The sequence below is a fragment of the Dermacentor variabilis genome, chromosome 7 (genome assembly GCF_050947875.1).
Source record: "Dermacentor variabilis isolate Ectoservices chromosome 7, ASM5094787v1, whole genome shotgun sequence".
Taxonomy (NCBI): domain Eukaryota; kingdom Metazoa; phylum Arthropoda; class Arachnida; order Ixodida; family Ixodidae; genus Dermacentor; species Dermacentor variabilis.
In genome coordinates, this window is record NC_134574.1 from 166,712,344 (window position 1) to 166,735,378 (window position 23,035).

The following is a 23,035-nucleotide window of genomic DNA, read 5'->3' on the forward strand; positions in this document are numbered from 1 at the left end:
GTCATAAAACCAGAGTTGCTTTGCTCTCCTCAGTATGGAGGACGATGTTCCTTACGAAAAAAGGATGGGAAATGCAGACGCAAAACTCTAGCCTGTAGCCTGATACTCTCTGATGCGGCAGTGAAAGCGGACGTTGTTAGGGACAGGATGAGTGAAGATGGGCGATGATAAAGCGGCGGGGTCGATAAACAGCATTGACGTTAGTCCGACAAACAGAAGGCGCCCATTACTCAGTTCGAGCATGATTTGTGCATGTGGAATAATTTTTCATTCGCTGGCAGGTGCTTGCAAGAGACAAGACGCCATGACGCATATTAAGTACTTGGTTTGATGTTTATTTATTTACAATACCATATACAGACCCATTGAAGGGCATTCAGTAAAGTGGGAGGGGGGGAGGTAATACATTACACAGGGGAAGAAGTTCAAAACCAAATAATAAAGATACAAATGTACATACAAAAGAAGAAAAAAGTGTAAAATGCGATGAAAAGTCATTAGGCATTATCAGGAGTAGAACACGTGCAAGTTAGTGCGAAATGTTTCGCGGTTGTAACATAGTTACACTATGCAATAGTGCGAGGCAATACGCATAGTTTATAAGCTTGCGTTTGACTGTATATGCCCATGAAACTGAACATATTATGAAGCGGCTGTGGAGGGCACTTTGGTGGATGAAGCGGCAAAGGGTGTGGTCCGTTAATGAAAACGTACTGTGCAAAATACATAAAAGAGCAATAGCACCACGACATTTCGATGATTGCAATGAAAAGTCACGTTTTATTCTAGTAACGCGGTAAAAATGGCCATACTTACGCAAGGTGGGAGTAATGTAGTGTATATTCAGCGTAACCTTCGGTGGGATGCGACCGTCATTCGAACCGTTGCTCCGCTATGGATAGCTCTTGATGCCACACAGGCGCTGAAGTGTTCACATGGCAGGTTACCTGGTTAAATCACTTTCTTTATATACCGTCCTCTTTAGATTACGTGGCATAGCTTACGTAGGTGACGTTCATTGGAGAATAGTGATGTGATAGGCAGGTAAACGGGATTACACTTACTCTGGCTGGAATGGTCTGTGCCCCTTCGAGCAGCGTTCTTGAGTGCCCTATCCAGGACACTGTCGAAATTGCGTCATATCGTTAAATTCTGCAATGGCGGCGTTTTGAGCGAATCCCGGAGGCCGTAGCAGCCATTTAGGCCAATGAAAGCTGACACGATGGCGGATTCAGTAATACGGCGGAATAAGAGGATGTCCAGAACAGAACCCCTTGACATCGGTGGCTGCTGCTGGCTGTTTCACATCGTTTCGTTCAGGGGGCGGGAGGTATCCGCTCCGCGCTGTGTTTTCGTGCGTGTGGGACGGTATGGGAGAGGTAGAGGAAAATAGCAAAATATGGGCATTTGCACTGCCACATCATTGCATCGCATCGTGCATTGCGTCGTCGTGCGTAGTGTTTTTGAATTGCAGGTAATATATAGCGTTGTGTAAACTTTCATAACGCTGTGAATTTTTGCAAAACGCCGCGTGTAGTCGTAGCTTTCACAAACTCTGCCACTACAAGTCGTTCTGGAGTAGCCCTTTGTAGAGTAAGTTCATTATCTGCGTGTTATTCTCCTGTCGTGTCCATCCAGCTTTAACGTTGTTTACTTCGAGTAAGTTACGCGCAGGGCAGATACATCCAACACGCAGCTCTTTCGTTCCATTTATGTTTGGCTGCGTGCAATTAAAACGGGGGAAGTGAGGCAACGTTTATGCCCTGTTGGTTCCGTGCGCACTGCTGTGAACGCCAATCGGTTAAGTCTTTACAACACCTTTTAGAACAGTTTCAAAACCACACTACAATTGGTGACGTTGTTACCATGTCCCAAGAATGCTCCTTGAATAAGCGATACAGCACACCGCAGTCGCTAAGCGTGAATCAACCATACGTTGGACCTTACACCAAGGATGCGGGTCGCTATGCGGTAAATTTGGCTGAAAATTCTCCTTGCCGATGCGTTACAACCCAAAGCTGTTTCATTCGCTATTAAAACACTTCCTAAGTCTCGCATTCTCGACGTCTTTACTTACTAGCCATATTTATCTGCTCTCTGGGTCCCCGTAACAGCCAACCACACTTACTCTGCCCCCCCCCCCCCCCACACACACACGCACACATGCACACACATAAACACGCGTACGAACACTACATGAAGAAGAGGAGGAGGAAAGGTGGTAGGTTAACTAGAGTTTGTCCACTTGGCAGCCGTTACGTGCGGAGGATGGGGGGTTGAAAAGTGAAAGATAGATGGAGAAAACAGGAGTTCAGATTCACGGAGTGCTTACCGCTTCAAGGACGAGCCAGGCGCGAGCCACTAAAGCCAATGAAAGCCGGATCCAATCAAAAAAGGCATTCGAAAGAGCAATAAATGAGGCGAAGCGTAAACAAGTGCCCCGTTTTGTGGCCGCTCGTTGAAGGCGTCGCTGATTGAGTCTGCTTTTGGCGCCCGCAAACTTGTATGCACTTCTCCGTCCGCTGGGAACTGGCGGTGCGCGATGATGGCTTTTGCCCAACTGCAGGCGTTGACTGGAGAATAAGGTTGGCCGCAGAGGGAATTTGGGCCAAGGGTTGCTGGAGTTGGGATGGTCCGGGGTCAGCCGATACAGCAACACCTCACTTCTGGCCACGAAAGCCGATGTCTCGGTCGCTACACGACGCAAATGATAAGAGGTTCTTGCCCTTTTGCGGGCGAATAAATGATAGCAAGCGCGTTGAGAGGGTGGTGATTAAAAATAACACAATTTGCGTGTTTATCTTATTGCATTGGGCCTTTCAATTGCGATCGACCTCGTTTTAGATCGAATTTCTCCATCGCGATAGGCTGATACGCGCAAGTTGCGGAAGGGAGCCAATGGCCTTCTAGATGTTGGATCCTGATCGGGCTCGATCGAGATCGAAAGTACCTCAATTGAGCAAGGTGTTACGAAGACCGCGAAGCATTGTAGTAGCTTGCGTTAACGGTAGCCTGGGAAAGGGAACTAATATCGCAATGCAGTTGTATTGCACGGAATGCCTAAAGATGCGCTAGGCGTACGCTCGAACATTTATTAATGATGCTAAAGATATGACTGATCCACAAGGAGAAACCTCTTCCGCGAATCCCGCGCGAAGCTTCACACTGCTTCCAGAGTGGTTAGAATACGTACAGAATTGTGCATCACACCTGTACATGCATGCTTTGCCTAGATTACATGTGCTAGGCGGGGTTCGACACACATTAATAGAGGATCTCTGTGCTGATCTCGATGGCAGCAATTGCCAGCTTGGCTTAGAGCTCTTTTTTAACGAAAGAGACGTCCAAAAGTATCTGTAGGCGTTAAACAGGCCAAAGATAAAAAGGTAATAGTAGAATGTACGCAAACTGCACAAGAATCGGTCTTCATAAACGCCGAGGTCAACAAAACTTATGCGGCAGAAACTTGTAAGGCTTGCTGTCAATTGTTAATATAGCAAGTACAGAAATATCTGCATGAAGCCCGCCGTTGGCGTTGCTGGGAAATTTCTGCTTTCTGCATTAAGAACCTGGATTTAATACCGTGTCTCCCATTTTTTGCTTTATTATTGTTTTGTGCTCGCTCTGTGGCAACTTGTCTGACGTGGTTAAAACATGTTTTCTTACCTACATCGGACAATGGCAAGATTGTATCAAGCTGTGCGCCAACACTACCACTCGGCAGTCCCATTAATCGGACCGCCGGATTATGCATTCGAGTACATTCATTGTGTTGTTTTTGCAGCACGTTTATTCCGGTGTATTTACATGTGATTTGTAAAAGGAGTACAATAAACCTTAAACGCATGACCCGACCGCTCGGTGGATGTCGCTGTCGAGCGGTGGTGTCGGCTTACAGCTTGCTACAATTTTGCCCTTGGAAAATGTAAGCGGAGGCGCAGATATCTATCGACACGTGAGACAGACTGCTGCAGAGCAAAAAAAAGTACTTTTGTATTGTTTGTTTGTACAATCTGTATTGTAACTTGCACCGGCGGCAAGTTGTTTTCCCTCCCACTTTCATTTCCTTTTACCTTATGATTTCTGCATTTCAGTTGAGACAACAAATAATTTCTACAAGGCCTTACTTCGCTCCATTATCTGTCGGATTCATACGGTTGTGAATGACAAAAACTTAGCCCCTCAGCTTCCCCCCCTTTCCCTTCGCCAATGGTTGTCATAACATGCGCCAAAATACGCAATGCAAAGTCCAATTTCACAACAGGCTTTTTGTTCCTTGTCTGCATATAGCGTTATGAAACACCTGGCGGATATTTCGCACCTCATGAAATACTACTCACTTCCACGAGATAACTTTCCAATAAGACAAGCAAACGGGAAGATGAACCTTTGAAGCGCGGCTATTTAGCTTAAGAGTCGCGGACGGCACAGAGGATGGGGAGCAGCGAGATGTAAAACAGGACAAATCAAGGAGGGAGGGGGTGGAGGGGGGGGGGGTTTCTGTAAGAGTCGATCTGGCGTGTCCATTTCGGCCGCTGCTGATTGGCTTAAGCTGTACCAGCGAAGAGGAGATTGGCTGGGGCTTCTGTTTCCTCTTCGCTGTTACAGCTCCAGCTCCAGCTCTTTTCCGGTCATTTTTCGCCACGTCGAAGATAAGTACACTAATTAATAGAGAGAGAGAGAGAGATAGATAGATAGAGATAGATAGATAGATAGATAGATAGATAGATAGATAGATAGATAGATAGATAGATAGATAGATAGAGAGAAAGAGAGAGAGAGAGAGAGAATGACAGGAAATATAGACATGCAGCGATCTCAACCAAAATAGAGAAATTGTATTTGCTACTCTAGCCCGAGGAAAAGGGAAAATAGGACATGGCGAGTCACGGCCGCAGCCACATAGCACGCAGCGTTGACTCCCCCCCCCCCCCCTCTGTTCGAATATAATAGGAAAAGGCTGTCTCTAGGCCACTCCCAGCTGGCTACAAAATAAGTGGCGCGGCAGGGATACGCCAAAAAAGGACCATAGTGTATTTTACGGCTGTGAAGTCAAGCTGTCCCTATGGGTACTTAACATAGAGTTTTCTCGGTTTGTTTCCACTTGTAAGCTACAGGGAAATCAAGACTTTTCCCTAATGGGCAAGCTCTTTAATGAACGCATTAAAGAGCACCAACAGCACCGTTCTCGGCCCTGCTCAAAACAAGTGGGACGCTGCATTACACGTTTGCGTGGGCCCACTAAAGGCCTCGCACGGCAGCTAGCCAAGTAAGTGCATTCTGTGTTCGCGTGCGGTGGAAGGAATAAAACTTTGTTTCCGGGAAAAGCCTTAGAGATGCGCATTTGGAACTGCTTCTAATTAGTGCCCGTATGGTAAGAAAGAAAGAACATTTTGCTGGATTTTGTTTTCTTTCTCTGACAGCTTCGCTGTGCTTAGCGCAGAAACAGTCCGCAGGCAACAGAACTGTGGGACAAAGTGAAACCTTAAGCCCGCGAAAGTTTCGCTTGCGCCGCTGTATACTTGGAATGAACAAGACGCAAGGAAAAGTAGGAAAGCTTGATTGCTGCGCGAGTGCTTCTTAGCGCGCGCGCTGCGTGCACAAAGTTCACGTCGCGTGCGAAGTGCCACTGGTTCTCCTGTCCCCGTAACACGTTGGTGGCCCGCACTAATGACTTCGCGCGTTTTTGTTTGGTTGCGCGAGTGTGAGTGCTGTCCTGGTCATCGGAATGCAACGACGAGAACAAAGTTTCAGCTTCCGGCCTTTCTGTTCTCGACCTGGCGTAGTTGTGTTGTTGCATCGTCGATGCTCCTCCTGAAGTTTCACTTGTCTACTGTCGGTGGTGTTTATGTCTTTTATTTCAGTTTTTCATGGATTGTTGTCGCGTTGTGAAAACGGCGCGGCGAATGTGCGCGGAAAGAGACGAATATTATATAATTCAGGAGAGCGAGTTTCCTTTGCATGTGCATGCACTGTGAGAGGTGAGTTAGGTTTTCCCTCTAAAGTGTAACTGGCCCACTCCGTCGCCGGCCTCTTCGCGCTGAGGTAAATGCTGAAGTGAGGACTAGAAGTAACATGAAACAAGAAACAACGGGTTTATTTTACGCACTATTGCGGGGATAATCTTTAATTAGAATTATGTACAGGATAATAGGTTATAACTAGAAGCAGCCCCACCGGACAGAAAAGTTCCGCCGTGCCTTCAGTTATTTCGCCAATGTTATCGTCGTTTCACGAACAGCATCGGTGCTTCCCATGTCTCAGTTACCAACAATGTTTGCCTAATTGAGTAGGAAACCGAAAGCTGTCGAGGTTCCTTCATTTAAGACATTGGCCTCACCTTTGCCCTTAGACTGGACAACATAGTGACGTGACGGATGGCTAATAAGAGGGGCCGTAGGACCTCGCCTACTGTGGCGAACACTCGCCGAGTCGGTCATAGAAGTGCAAGAGGCAATGTAGCATGACGCGCGGCGTCACAGCGCGGGAGGTGGAGATGGCCATGCACCTACGGGTTTGAAGAAAATTGCAGACACACGACCAGACTCTTATGTCGCTCCTAAGCTTGGACGAAAAGGGCGGTTGATTGGAGATGAGTTTTTTCACAACAGCCGGAATAGCTGGCTCTCCCCAGCTCGGGTGGCTCGAGAAGCGTCGGAACAATTAGGTAACGAATGCTTCTTTGAAAGAGGTCTGACCTTGTCGGTAGGACATGTTAACTAGCATATAGTGCACAAGATCTTCAAACATGGATAGGGAGAAGAACACACAGAAGCACGCAGGACGCTTGTTTGTGTCCTGTCATTCTTACAATATTACCAAGAGGGAAGTCTGGCGCCACCGTCTACGCGAATTTCCCAACGAGCGCCACGCCACGTTGGGGATGCCCAAATGTGGGTGTGCGAGGCTTTGTCTCGAAGTTGGCTTGACCTAAAACATGGTCATTACTGCACAGATGAAGCTTTTCTAGAAAAATATCTTCATAAAAAGTTTTATTTTTCTTTCACCTGTACTATATTTTTTAACAAACTTTACTCACCTAAGCGAGTAATCAAAAGCAAGTACACACGGCAAACTGTCGCACAGCGAGCGGTGACTTTTTGTCGTCTGTCCTTCAAATTAAGCGGTTTACTGCTACTTTTTTGTGTTTCATGTAGTTGTACGTTTAAGTACAAGTCATAATTATTGCATGACAATTGTTGTTATGTAGTATGAAAGACAATGACACATCTCTTTGGTGTTGTTCTTACATAGAATGTACCATTGCGACAGACGCAATGATTCTAGTCACGCCTGCCTTGGAGTTGCCCTGACACTCCGAGAACGATGCCAATCTGAAGCCACCACATCTGCGCATTCCCATGGACACAACAACGTCGGCGCGGCAGTTTTCCCTCTAGGTAATATTGTATGAAACTCTATGCGTCCTGGCTCTGGTCTCACAGGGCCTTCGAAGGCGCCCTTGTTCTGGTGCAGCATCACGAAGCTATTCTGAAGGTCGCGAGAATCGCCTCCTATCTGTGGTCTCAGCGCCGCGTTCCGCAGGCTTGCTGAATGCAGTTTCCTGTATAAACTTCCTTAAGCGATGTCGTATAATGAAGACGACGTCACAGGAACTTAAGCGGAACACCAGTTTGGACAGTGCGCGTTATTCTTGGTGTTGGCAGCGATAGCTTATGAGTATGTCAGTAGGTGGTCGAAAAGAGGCAAGAGAACGCAGAAATTCGAGTTGGGAGGCCAAGCCATGCACTATAGGAAAATGCCGTAGACTGGAAAGCTAAGAGAAGGCTACATAACACACATTAGCAATATTTTTCCTTATTTCTTTGCATTTGAAAATTTTTGTCTGATAAGTACCGATAAGTTAAACCAATTATCGCCAGACTTATTTGTATTTTATTCAAGCCACATTAAACTACAATTTCAAGCGTGATTAGCGCCGCATTGAAAAACGTTGAGAAGGGACTCTTCTGGCGTCCGTGAATAATAGGTTGAATGCGCAGCTGGAACATTAGCACTGTAGCGGAATTTGCAAAATGTCTTTTTTTTTTGCTCTGAGATGGCACGCGCGCTAGTCGTCAGGCAATGGTCTCGTTGCTGGCCGAAGCGTCCAATGGGAAAGTTGTTTTTGAAAAGCTAAATTGCATTTTGAAAGCTTCCGGATTTGTTCCAATCGAAAGCTGAAGCACAGTCCGCCAGTGAACGCATCGAGCGATGCAAATCATGCTGCGGAACGCCCGTTTCGTGCTGACAGAAGCTGAAGAAAAAATGCAAAGCCAGTTCCAAGCAGTGAAAGATGTCAAAACAGCAAAGCTGGTGGTCGTTCTCTCAAGTTTGAACTCTTGTTTAGCGCTATTTTCATATATGTCTTTTGTCTCGTTGTCATCGTTTTGCTAGATTTGGGCTTCGGTTCCGGATTGCGCACACTCTTCAGTTGCGTGAGGTTGTGATCAAACCACGGTCTATCACACACCTTGCAGCTGTGACTGCACTCACGGTCGAGGAAATCTCTTGAACTGCCTATCGGCACCCTCCGTGGGAGGAGTATCCCTGCGTCGACGTCTCTGCTGGGTATCCTACTTTCGAAATTGGGGGTTAGCTCGGGTTGCCTTCTCTTGAAAATGGGGGCTAGCTTCCCTCGACTGGCGCTTTTCTTGCGCTGCTCGCTCTCAAAGCTCGGGATGAGCGTGACGTCGGCGCTGCCGCTCACGCCGAGCAGAATCCATGGGGCGAAAGGGCGCAAGCTGGCGAACCAGCTGCCCCTTTCCTCCCCCTCCTCCCCCGCGCTCTGATTGGTCCGCTCCCCCACTCCCCCGCCCCCCTTTGATTGCTCCGCTTTCATCCAAACGAGCCCTCCCCCCCCCCCTGCTCCCGCTCCTATTTTCGGCGCGCCCTCTGGCGGTGAGCTCCGGAACCTGTCCCCCTGCGTGACACCGGACGCCGCCCGGCGAGGGCTCGACTAAGCTCCGCTGTTAAAAAGTTCCACGGTATTTAGCAATACCAAGCCAAAAAAAAAAAAAATGAAAACAGGCCACCGGTGAATTTCGGATTGTTGGCGTCAGACTCGGTTACGCGAAACTTCGTGGCTTGCTCAAGTTATTTTGTTTCCAAACGTGGGCAGCTATTCATCTAGTTCAGTGGCGCAGTCACCTACATGGACAGTTGCTTAGCTGTCACGACATGTTGACTCTTGGGTACGTGCGAAAGTGTCGCACCAGTGATGGCATACGTCACAGCCTATCAATATTGATTCGCATTCGTATGTAGTGCCCTCTGGTGAATAATATTGAATTACGAGACAATCATCACTGGAAGGCAAAAAACACTCCTGGTATAGGTTGGATGGCACATGGGAATTATGTTATATATATATATATATATATATATATATATATATATATATATATATATATATATATAAACAACTGCTGTTAGCTGCCTGTCTACGCCTTTCGTTCCAACTAGCCAGGGCTCATTACATTGTAATTCACGATCGCCGTGGGGTTGTTTTAACAGATGTTTCGCATCCCATGTGGTCATTGCTGGCCTTTTTTATTTAGAGGGAATATTTTTCCTCTAAATTGCTTTTTTAAATATTTCCTTCAGTGTCCTTTTATTGAATTATGTTGGTGTTATTTATTTAATATTTTTTGTACTTCATTTTATGTGCTAAGCACTTCTTTGAATTGTACCTGCTGCTGCTTGAGTCACCCATGGCTGGCCTACAGAATATCTGGCCTACACCCATAGCTGGCCTAAAAATAGGTAGATAGATAGCATCTGCAGATAATAGCCTGAAGGCATGCCTAGTATGCTACTCCAGAGGAAAACGACGAGAAATGATACGTACAGTGACACGTTAAAAGAAAGGACACACCAACACGCGCAAAACATTCTCGAACACTCCACCCATCAAACCGAATCAAATATTTCACTCCCGTGTTGCGCACCAGCATCGCGCAAAACAAACCATTTACACAGTGTTTCATTTCTCTGTTACTATTGCATATTCGCTGCTAGCACAACATTAGCGTGGTTCGCACTATGGCGCGACGCACTGCGCTTTGGGCTTAGTCAATTGCCAACGGGCTTATTCTTTCACGTTCCACATCGCCCTTTTGCGTTCTGTTTGTTTCCAGCCCATTTCTTTTCATTTCAGAGGAGCGCTCCCCGTTTCATCAGCCCTTCCTCGTTCCCGGTGACCCCATTTCTTCTCGTTAATACGTAATCTCGCTTCGTTTATTCAGTGGCTGCAGCTTTTCTCTTGTTTCAGCAGTGCGGTGCTCGAGTGTAATCTATGCTGCGCGCATGAAACATGCCCTAGGCGCAGGAAATTGCCTTCGTTGCTAAGTCAAAGTACAAAATTCGACCCTGACAAGGAAAAGAAAGAAATCGCACAGTGAGCAGCGCACAGAAAGAACGACAATATTGTGCACATCGCAGCTGTATCCCCACGGCGATCGTGAATTACAATCTAATGAGCCTTGGCTGGTCGGAACTAAATGCTGAGCCAGGCAGCTAACAAAGACTGCAGAGAGCGAGCGCATAGCGGAAAGGTAAAACGGAAGCAGGGTGAAAGTATGCCAGTAGAAGCTTCAGGCCTATTTGGCTTGCTGTGCCGTGCCTGACGGTCCTTCTGGACTAAGGATGCTTCACCGCGAAACCTGCAGCTTTGGAACGCTGTTGTGACATCGCCCCTGCCGGCAACCACGCTGCGACCACCGATGCCCGTCGCCGTCCGCCTCCCTTATCTAACCGCCTTCCTTATCTGATAGCAACAACATAAGCTCTTTATATTTGAAAAACTTCCCTACATATTCTAGCCTCTTTTCAGCGTGAACGTCAGTAACCCTGCTTGAACACTTTGAGGTGCAGAACATACCCTCCTTCAGGAACTAGTCATGGTCCCATTGACTACACCTTGCAGAAACATCTCGGCTGAGCCATACCAGGTCTTTGGGCCGGACGGAGGGTGGAACAGCATACTTGAAAGGCATACTTGAAACGCAAACGCAGCATACCTGAAACGTCCTCGAGAAGCGATACTTGGTCTAAAACGACCACCTGCTTACCCTGTGCACAACGATTGGTGATTGAAGACTTGAGAAGGAAGTTGAGCATGGTCCTCCACGTTGTCTCTGTGATCTGAGCCGCAAGTTGTCTAAACTCACGCAGCTTCCTGCTCGCTAGCCATTCCGGATTACCGTTGTGGCACACAACGTGCAGCCAGTCTTGCAGAAGTCGACCTTGGCGCCAGATGTCAGACTTCAAGAGTTTGCAAAGCCTCTTGAGATGTCCCCAGGGAGGATTCACCAAACCAAACAGAATACAAACATCTTGAGGGTATAATTCTTTCCGTACACAGAAGGCATAAAACCTTGCTCGGAATGTGACTTCCACGATCTGGAAAAGAAGAACGTCGGTGACAAAGGACTGCTGAGAACACACAGAAAACGAATTGCCCAATGTATGATAACTGTATTAAAAATTGATTGTTGAGCTAGTTTTTTTCCATAACTGAACTAGTAACTTAGTGTGATGAAAACCACTGAGACAAGAGAGGTGGACAGAGACAAGCGCTACACTCACAAAAAGTTTAATGGAAGAACAAAATTGTACATATATATAATCTTGTCGCGCATACGCATAGCAAGTAAAAAAGAACAGGCACATGCACATCAAGGGAGGTTGTGCAAGAAGTCAAATTCAGCATCAAGTAATGAGATGGAAAGCTCACTTATACACCTATCTCTATTCTTCTTGATAAAGAAGGTCTCAAGTGCAAGCCTAGAAGAGGTGTTGCCGCTCCTGCCGCAATGCTCATCTCAGAAAATCGAGTGTCACACCCACACGCGGTAACATGAGCCATCATATGTGCGCCCTTATCCTCTTTTTCCTTTATTTTTTTGCGCATGTTTCCTTAAACAGCCATTCACGCAAGGCTCGGTTTGTCCAATGTATAGCTGCCCGCAAGGGCGCAAAGGAATTGCATGTACAAATCCTCTGGAGCCCTTCACAAATGGCTTCTTATGCCTAGTGCGGCAGCTCCGCGCTTGCTCTAGGAGCAAACTCGAGAGCACAGCTTCGGAAGCTTGTTGGCCGCAGAAATAGCCAGAGGAATACCACGACGGTTAGCAACCTTAGTGAGGTTGTGTGACACGTTGTGCACGTAGGATATAACCTCCGGTATCGCCTTCGGTCGTTAGAATTCTGCTCTTGCTTTTCGTGCTCCAAGCTCCCGAGACCTCGTGCTGAGCATCACAACACTAACGCCGCGAAGCCACCGCGGTAGGTGTCTTCCCCATAGAGTTTCCTACAATTACTAGAGAGAATTCTGGCGTCGGGATCGTTCAGCCACCATTGGAAAGATGGGTAATACATGAATTTGCTTGATCTTCGTGCTTGAGGCTTCATACGTTCTTGTGGCTTCGTGTATTACTATTTATCTGTACTTCGAATGGAATAATTTTCAAAGTAATTTAGACCTCAATTTTTATGCAGAGGACAACAAGACTCTCCAAGCACGCATAATCACTGCTAATTGCAGTGATTCCGCGTGTGCATGCGCCCTTGGCGTAACGGTTTCAATATCGGGTTTCTGTGCTAGAGGTCTTGTGCTTTCTTACATTATGACTAGTACTTGTCATTCCTGCAAGACAGAGGGCGACAGGCAGCAGTCAGAACCCGTAAATTGGAGGAAGATGAAATAAAAGCATTTTTAAGATCACTCTTTTCGTGTGAAGATGGCTTCACCCAACGCTTTGTTGCCGAAGGTGGTGCACTCTTTGCAGAGGCTCACGCTTACGTGGATCACCTGCCGTCACAGGCCGCCTCGACTTGCACTATAAGCGATGCTTGTTTGCCCTAAGCCTGGTAGCCGCGAAGCATCCCAAACACCCGTCAGCAGCCAGCAGCCAGAGCCAGAAAATTAGGAGAAGGCAAAAAAAAAAAAAGCTTCCTCTAAAATCAGTCATTTTGTGAAGATGGCTTCACCCAACGCATTATTGCCGAAGGTGGTGCACTCTTTGCAGAGGCTCACGCTTACGTGAATTGCATGCCGTCACGGCCCGCCTCGACTTGCACTATATGCGGTGCTTGTTCGCCCTAAGTCCGGAGCCGCGAAGCGTCCCAAACACTTGCCAGCTGCCAGAGCCAGAAAATTAGGAGGAAAAGGAAAAGAATGCTTCCCTTAAAAACCCCTGTTATCTTGTGATGATGGCTTCACCCAACGCTGTGTTGCCAAAGATGGTGCACTCTTTGCAGGGGCTCAAAATTTTTTTGAGCCCACAGATTACCAGTAAATCGATGTAGACTAGTAAAGTATTCCCTCAACGATTTATTTTAGTTATTTTCACAGTAAGAAATTCTCTGGAAGAAGAAAAAATGAGGTGCAAACTGCGATTTTCTTTAATTTTGTGCCGGAATGCAAACGTCAGTGCGTGAGGTATTTTCACTTACTTGACCCGCTGTGGTGCAGCAAAAGTTATCAACAGTTACAAAATTCAGTGTTTGGCTGTTTTAAGATGCACTCAAGTCCCTGTTGCCGATCCAATATTAACTAAACTTGATTTCATGCCCTCAAAATTCATAACGTCATGGCGGGTTCATAAGCAAACACCCAAAGCGGAATCGCCACCTACCTTTCGGTTTTTGTATTTTTTTCTATCTTATGACGAATTAAGAATTGCCCTCTAGATATTGTAGAAGCGCGATTTAGTAATACAGCTCAACCTAATTTTCTTCTTATTGTGCCTATAAGCCTCACTCACACTGCTGAACAAGTTGCCCCAAAGCTGACAAACAAGACTGGCCCAACGCTTGTCTTTATCTTGTTGAGTTGGTTCATGATAGTTAAGAAATAAAAGAGCATGCTACAGATGCGGCTGGACAGGCAACGGCCCTGGAACGAGCGCCAGTGCAGGTGTCTGTCGAAATATTAACATCCTTAGCGCCTGACTGCTGAGCGGGTGCAAGGTTCTCCGAAGACCTGTGGGATGATTGCGCAGACCTCCCAGAAATATCGAGGCGTGGTGAAGGACTCCAGTAAGAAAACCCTGGCGAAAAACCTGCAGAGCAACAATATTATAAATAGCCCTTGAGGGGCAAAATAAAACCGAGAATTAAAAAAAGAACGCGTGAGCACACACGTACACTAGACAGCCGAAAAGTAGGACTGGAGAGAGAAATGCTAAGGTGTATGAAAACGTTGTGGAAGTAAATTCATGTTATCGACTTCTTGCGCCTTGTAATATCCGCGTGGCCGCATTTATTCCACCCAACTAGCGTTCAAGGAAAATTGCCCACTTCCTGGATATTTAGGCGACCCTTCCTTCCTCCTTTCTCTAATGCTTTGTTTCCAGATCTTCACGTTGGCTTTTTGTTTGTGACAGTACAATAGGAATGTCCCTGAGCACCTTCGATGCAGTAGGCGGCCTCTCAACAAAGCAATGTTCGGTCCGCCTCACGCAAGACCTAGCCGGATGCCCTTTTCATCTGCCATGTTTATTGAATGCCCGTGTTGGCCGAGCGAGAGCCGTTGCGGCATTGTGCGCGGTTAAGAGTAATCGAATTCGCCCCGAGGCCAACTCCGACTCTTGTCTCCATTTGCTCTCCCCGTTGCCTTTGTACGCTTCTCGGGGACAAACATGGAACGTACGCTCTAAGTACGCGGCTCGCTGGATAAAAGAAATGAATAAACGGGGCTATCTTCTATTTGTACACCACAGAGAATCAAAACAGCTTTTTAGAGCCAGAGAAGCTCGATGTTCGTGTGCGACCTCACCGCTCTTTTGAATGTACACAGTTCCGCTTACGCTCAACGCACGTACGTACAGCGTAGACGAACACGCAGGGTTAGGCTGAGTGGTACGGAGTAAGAAAGAAGCCGGTCCGGGTCAAGCGAGAGAGAAACCTAGTAAATCGTGTTGCCTCGATGCCATAAACAAGGTCCCCGCGGAATAGCGAAGCCCCCGGGGCAACCGCCACGCGCAGCGCTCTCTGGCGGGATTTAACGTTCTCGCTGTCGAGCCCATCAAGGTTCGGTTCTATCAGAAAAGCGGGTCCTCGGTCAGCTCGACTCGGCGGGAAATTTTTTATTTTGGCCTCTTCTTACAATCTGTTTGAACTCCTACAGTTTAGAGTGTACTTCTAAGAGGAGCGTGCCTCTGTGGTCTAGGGTCACTGCTTGTTTTGTGGGTTTCAACCGTTATACATTTTGTTCTCGCCTCAGTCGATTCGATTTCTTTCTTTCTTTCTTTCTTTCTTTCTTTCTTTCTTTCTTTCTTTCTTTCTTTCTTTCTTTCTTTCTTTCTTTCTTTCTTTCTTTCTTTCTTTTGTACGCTTACCGAGTGTAGAATCTGACATGTTGGTTGCGTTTTTGGCTGCGTTGCGTTTTTTAAATAACGTTTTCTTTTTTTTTGCAGAGCTTATGAGATGGCGAGCCTCACCCTGCCACTGCTCTTCTTTTGCTACTTGTAAGAAATCATGTACCTTTTAATTTTTTATGAGCTGGGTTGTGCTTTCAGTTCACTACGTGCAGCTTTTAACTGAGCGAGACATTGTAAGATGTGGTAGTGCGAAATCATAGCTTGTACGGCTGTTGTTTTAGAGGTATAATTTTCTCGGTTCACGCGCTGGGCATATTCGCGAAAAAATAGCAAGGCAGAGGGCGAAGAGGCAGCTTTAGTTTGGGAGCTCCCATGTGGAACATGGGAACAGAAAAGTCGTTTTTCTCGGCCACCATTGGGCCGGTTTCGATAAGGTTTGATGCAATTAAAATGGTAGGTTAAAATATCGTAACTGTACGAAGTCAGTTTTTTATTTTATGCCATAAAGTAAAGAAGACAGTTAGAACACTGCAACATTTATTGAACTTTGATTTATCAAGTGTAGAACTCTACAAAACTCTGCAATAAAGAAACGATGTCCCTATGTTGTAAACTGCATCTAATAAAACATCTAAAGCGGACAAAATTGGTTTATTATACACTGCTTTCAGATATGGTGGTATCTTGTTAGTTGGGCTTTAGCAATTCCCTCGTAAACATATTAAAATCTGTTCTGAACCTAGCGATTTTGGGTAGTATCTGTAAGATATGTTAAGTTGTCGATGATTCTTCTTACAGTGCTTGAGTTTAACATTATCTCTAATATGCGATAAATTAAACTGAAATCAGTTCAGCTATTTCCTAATAAAAAATTTCTACTTTATACATGCGCTTGAATGGAGACAAAGTAGTTGGCATTGAGCTAAATCTTCGTCTTGAACTTTTTAATTTTTTTCTTAATAAAGTGCACGCAGTTTATATTTAGCACAGTTATTATGTGCCGGTTGTCCTGTGATCTAGATTTACGCACCTGTGACAGCAAGGTCTTTCTATCGTAGTCTGCGACTAAGCACATTCTTTTTTTGCTTGTGGGCTTTGGGTCATAATTAAAATATTTTTTACGCTCTTCTGACTGTGATACGTCAGTAAAACGAGTTAGTATTCCTCATGCTAACTTGGTGCCGGGCTATAGTCATGAACGTGGGTAACCAGTGACAAAATACTGCTCCAGACGACGGTTCATCATCAGTTCCTGGCTCGGCTTATAACGGTATAGACTGGTGGTACGTTGATCCGTATTACAGTTAAGCAGATTTTAGATAAGGCTTCAGGTGGGCTTGTGAAAAGAATATGCTTTGTGCTACTTCATTTGGTTTCTGTATAGACTAAGGCTCGATGAGGGATAAAATTATTCGAAAAAGAAATGATGAAATAAATAAAACGTAAAATAACAAAGAAATAGTGGATTACTTGCCGCACTTAAGCACGAGGTTGAAAAATAAATTCAAACGTATGCACAATATCAATACTTCAAGGATAGGCTGCACAAAAAAGAAAGAAAAAGATAGCCACAGAAAATAGTACATTGTTTGCAATGTCCTGAACAGGCAATAAATGCGTTAATGCGTGAAAGTGTGTAAATAAATGCACCTAGAAGAGAGTGGATCACAACCAATTGTTCTAATAATGACACACATATCTCAAGCGGAAGAAGTGCTGATTGTCAACAAAGCTTTTGGTTGTACACATGTCAACATACAAAGGTGCCAGAAAAGATAAGATAGAAGCATATGAAATAAAAAAGTTCGAAACGCAAAGGAAAAATTGCGCGCCAATCATGCATGCGAAGGGAACTTAATAGCGAGCATTCTTCTTTCGTTTTTTTCTCCCCTCCGGCACGCTTACATGTTCACTTGTGCGAAACAGGTCTAGTGGAGAGACAAGAATTGTACCGTTCCTCCAGTTTGTGAGGCCCTTGCGCTGTTGCAACCTAGGTAGCGGGCGTCAGCCTGCTGCCGGTGGTCTAAACGGCGGACTCGCTAAACATATGCGCCGCCGTTGGCGGTATTGTGCTGCCCAGGTTGGCCTCAGTCCCAGATAGATTTGCGTATAGCGGCCGAGGATAGAAATCCGAGATGGTAACATGGAGCAGTTCCTGCTGCGTCTATTGCAGAAGACTCGACGACATATTTTTTTGTTTTCCATTAAGAAAGTTTAAGTTGAATACCTTAGTTTGTAAGGCTAACCAAGAAGACTATTTGGTACGTTTGCGAAAGGTGGTTTTGATAAACAAGTCTCTTTATGGAGCAGAGAAACGGGATTTTGTGCGAATTCAGAAAGCTGGGTTACCTCGGCAGATCGCTTGACAAGCCATTTCCTTTTCTGTGTAAATTTAGCATAACGTCTTAATACAGTGCTTTATAATGGTGATTTAGGGTCATTTGTCGTGTTTTGTTCTACGAGACTTTCACTGAAGCGCTATGACATCTATCCCTTCATTAACACACACACACACACACACACACACACACACACACACACACACACACACACACACACACACACACACACACACACACACACACACACACACACACACACACACACACACACACACACACACACACACACACACACACACACACACACACACACACACACACACACACACACACACACACACACACACACACACACACACACACACACACACACACACACACACACACACACACACACACACACACACACACACACACACACACACACACACACACACACACACACACACACACACACACACACACACACACACACACACACACACGCACGCACGCACGCACGCACGCACGCACGCACGCACGCACGCACGCACGCACGCACGCACACACACACACACACACACACACACACACACACACACACACGCACGCACGCACGCACGCACGCACGCACGCACGCACGCACGCACGCACGCACGCACGCACGCACGCACGCACGCACGCACGCACGCACGCACGCACGCACACACACACACACACACACACACACACACACACACACACACACACACACACAATGAAAGTCAATGCACAGTGCCAAAAGCATAGCACTTCTGTCTACTTCAGGTAATAGGACCGCCGTGGACCGTTTCATAAATATCAGGTACTTACATAGACGCTAACAGGCTTACGTTTCTTATATAAAGCTCTGGGTTATCTTCAGTTTGTTTCAGTCATTGGCTGACTGTTGGGCTTCTGTGTTCCACCAATAAAACTCGTGTGTTCATTGTGAGTATTTTTTACTTATTTGTCTTTAGGATGTCTTAAATGAGAAAATGCTGTAGGATTGTCTGTGACAAAAGTAAAGGGTGAAAAAAAAAAAGCTTATTGCCATTTGGTATTAGTTCGAAAGATGCTTAAACATGTTTTCAGCAAACGATAATAGCAAGGTAGTGGCGACGTTATTGTGATTAAGGTAGTTTCAATCTTTGGAAACACGGGGAAAAGGAGATGCTGAAGCAAGCAATAGTTTACACGCGCAGGTAGAAAGCATGCAGTGGGTGACCGGTGCGTGATGTATGTGGGTGGCATGATGTAAGGTGAGTTATTAAGCTAGGCAACAGCAAAACTTGCGAAAAAGGAAAAGTACGGTTATTCGGTGACGCGAATAATGTGGTTGTAAGTCAGATTCCGCTTTCAAGATTGAAACACTGATGTAAAATGCATAATGAATTAATCCTGTGCCATTATTTGGAGTACTTTTAGGTTCATTGATTATGGGCGTTTGGGGCGGGTTCCGTTTGGCTGAGGCTTAGTCTAGTTTGGGTACCATGAATAATTTGTACGCAAGCAATTTGGCATGTTTAGGAGCGGAACGAAGGTGGCGCTTCAAGGAACACTATTTGGTTTGCTGATTGGACACTTCATGGATACTAGCTTCATTAGCTTAAAGATGGTCAGCGGAAGTCAGGAAATCAAAAGAACAACTTTCGTCGTGGTCAATAGAGGACGTCTGTTTAGGCTGAACTCGTTCCGACACATGATCGGTCTTTCTGGTGACCTGTGGTTAACAAGACCTTAAGTTAACGAACACAAGACTACCAAGTGTGAATTCCTTGGTGTCGCTTACTGCTTCTTGGGGGCTTCACGGATGTATGAACTTGAAGTGTCAGCGCTCCGATGGCTGAAAAGAGATGGAGGAAAAAACTAAATGGTTTCAAACTTTCTCAGCTTCTCATTGTACATCTCTTCGCATTTGTGAGGCGGACGGGACAAGCCACTTGGAGTAATGACGAGACTTTGTGCCTAGATTCGCGGTCTTGTAACGGCTTTCAGAAAAGTGCTTTTCTAGCAGCGAATGGCCCAGAGTTGCTACAAAGGCGCACATTCTCACGAGTTCGGCACGTTTTAACCTTTCGAGCACGGCTGAGCAAGAAGAATTGGGGCAGAGGGACCAAGTACAATCAGCTATCCAGGAGTTGGCAGCAGTACTCTGTGGCTGGAAGATCGGGGGAGCTGACCAGGAGTTAGGAAACGTAAGGAGGTGGATAGAGAGAGAAACCCATAGAGAGGGGGGAGAGTTAGAAGTTAGGGATTGGAGAAGGGCGCCGTAATCCAGAGGGAGCTTCGTCGTTTTCTTGAAAAACAGGTCCGGGTCTGCAAACAAGAGAATTGGAAGATGACGGTCTCCTGGGTCACTCGCGAAAATGCTGGGTCGCTGTTCATGGGCAAAAGGTTCCTCACCAAGATGCCTATTCAAAGCTTTACTTTATGTGTGTAGGAATTGCGAGCTTTGAAGTGATATACGCATTGCAGGCGAAGACGGGGCGCGGTTGTCGACAAACAGAGGTCATGGATGATCCATGGGAGAGACTTTAGTTTATTTCGCAGTGGAGTAACTTGATGAAGTTGATAGCGTATTAGGTGTGTGTGTTAGCTCTACCAATGGGCGACGCGGGATCGCGTATATCAGCCTTGAGCACACTTACGAAGTTTTACGGTAGCGCCTCAGGTAAGCTTGGTGAAGGTTGGTCTATATGCTCGTGTCCGATCTTTGTTATATACTTAGATATCCGTGGTAGGGCGTGGATAGCTCCACCTAGGTTGCAGAAACAAGGAGTGGAGGATACATGCAGAAGCGCAGCGTTACTTTGTCCACAACAAAAGAGCTGTACAAAATTATGCGCCACTTGCCACCACCGTTCCAGGCTTTCTTTGTCTTAAGCTTTCCGGATATGGAGAGAGGCGGGTGAAGGGGTGTTGTGCAAGTTGCATGATCTGTAGCTGGGACTCTCGCTACGGCGCCGTCTGGCGGTGGCAGTCACCGCAGGAAAAGGTTAAGCATGAAGAGGAGAAAGGGTGAGCGCACACGGATGCACAGGAGGCAGGCATATTAACGAGATCCGGCGTTAAGGGCTGCCATTGTTCCTCTGGCATCTGCTCCGGATCGGGCTTTCTGCGAAATTGTGCGACGCGACGTTTGTTAGTGGTCTGGGAGCCACTGCGGTTCTGGGAGGCGGAGACCACTAAGGGCCCTCAACAAAGCAGCGTAGACGCGGAGACCGATCACGTGGGTCCGGCGCGACGCTGGGGTCAAGGGGTGCTGTTCTTCATGCGCACCGCTGAATGCGAACCTCCTTTTCGTGGCTTCGCTTAATCACCAGCATTCAATACAACCACGTTCAACGCGTGGGTGTGGTAAAAGGAGTGAAAAGGAGGCAGAGAGGATCCTCTAGAATCGCCAGCCGGGAACTGGAAATATCTGCAAAGCGGAAGGAGTAAAGGAACTTAGTGAATGAACTACATTTTATAGCCAACAAAACGTGAGCGCATCAAAATGACCAATTAAAATGAGCTTCGAGACCGTGAATTTGAAATATAAGACTAATGGTAGCATCTTCTTTACTTTAGTCATAACATAAATGCGAGAAGGGCAGTCGGCAGAGAAAGAAAAAAAAGAACGATTTAGTGTTGTGCAATCCATCCGAACTTACCCCTTCTAAATAAAGAAAGAGAGAAACGCCACTAGAAATGGAATTTGTCTCGGCAAAAGGCAAAGCGCCATAAAATTTGGAGAACCAGATTTGAAGGCTTCAAGAAATCATCTTTTTTTTTTTATTGATATGATATAAGGAGATGTTGGCGCGCAATTTAAGGCGCCGGCTACTCCTTATCTCTTGGGTGGTTCCGTCACACATCATTCAGGGTTCACGGTTACATATCAAATAATCTTTTCACACAAGCACCAGGACTTATAAAGCAACGTTTCCACAGGAAGACTATGGCAAATGTCTCCACACCTATGTAGTCGAAAGTCTCAAAAGTACAAACGATACTGTCGCCTAATAACACATTTTCTAGTGAGCGGGTCAGCGGGTACACACAATATACATGGCAAATGTCTCCACACTTATGTAGTCGAAAGTCTCAGAAGTACAAACGATACTGTCACCTAATAACACATTTTCTAGTCAGCGGGTGGTATATACATTGTGTAAATATATTTAATCTCTTTAATCGAACTGTACCCAATATGAATGGGGTTTATGATTATTACAAATTCTGTCCAATAGTAGGAAAAAAAAAAGACACGGATGTTAATCTGCGGTTACACGCCGGAGTTGCTTAGTAGCTATGGTGTCGGGCTGCTAAGCACAAGGTCGCGGGATCGAATCCCGGCCATGGCGGCCTCATTTCGATGGGGGCGAAATGCTAAAACACTTGTGTACTTAGATTAAGGAGCACGTTAGAGAACCGTCGTCCATATTTCCGGATTCCCCCCCTACGGCGTACCTTATAATTAGATCGTGATTTTGGCTCGTCAAGGCCTATAATTTAATTAATTTTACTTAATTACGCTGCGGCTATATTGTACGCTCTGCTTACTCAATGTGGCTACATTTCACTTCAGGCTACTGAGTATTGCTACATACGGCAACTGGCACTGTCCTCTTTTACGGAATGTAAGACCTGCCGCGTTCCGTCAGGAATGGTGAAAGGAGTAATTTTTTCTTCCTCATAATGCCTGAAGTCAATAATTAACTTGCCCATATGCTTCGGGCCTGTGATTCCATACTTTGATCAGAAAACTAGATTCCGCACTAAATAAAAGTTAGATTTCTGTAGTTACGAGGAGTCGATAAAAAGTGTACAGTGAATTATTCTATCACTGGCTTTCCTTCAGTGGAGTTCGCAACCTCTTGAAACAAAATTATGCGACCATGACGTATTGACAGTCCGTGACAATTAGTGACTGAACGCCTTAAGGTCTATGAAACAAACTGGAAGAAACGCACGTGAGCCCTGAGCAATAGTGGTGGACAAAATGAGGAGCCTGAAGGTGAAATTTTATTGCAATATAAACAAGAACTATACGCTACGAAGCATGCATGCCGTCCGGTGAGCTACTGAGCACAGCATTTGATTTCTTGCCTTGACATGGCCGTTTTTCGTCGTCGCGGTTTTCAAATCATTCTTACAGTGAAAAAAAAGGAAATATTGTAGAAAATATAAACATAATAAAAAACTATCAAAGAAAGTTGTAGCGGGAGCACCTTTCAAGAGTTCATGGCAGCTGTCGTCTTGCATACTGCTTTAATTGGAATGTCAGTGAGGGCATTAAACCCTTACTTTCGCAGTCGTGCTGTTAGAATTTTTTTCATCTTATTTAGTTACGTCTGGAAGGGTCTTCAAGAAATTCAGAGGAAG

The 23,035-nt window shown here is 45.8% G+C and overlaps 1 long non-coding RNA gene across 1 annotated transcript in view; it reads left to right on the top strand.

The window, feature by feature from the left end:
- The window catches only part of LOC142587267 (uncharacterized), a 376,271-nt gene that overhangs the window by 69,855 nt on the left and 283,381 nt on the right, over window positions 1-23,035 (top strand). The gene's annotated exons all lie outside the window — the stretch shown is intronic.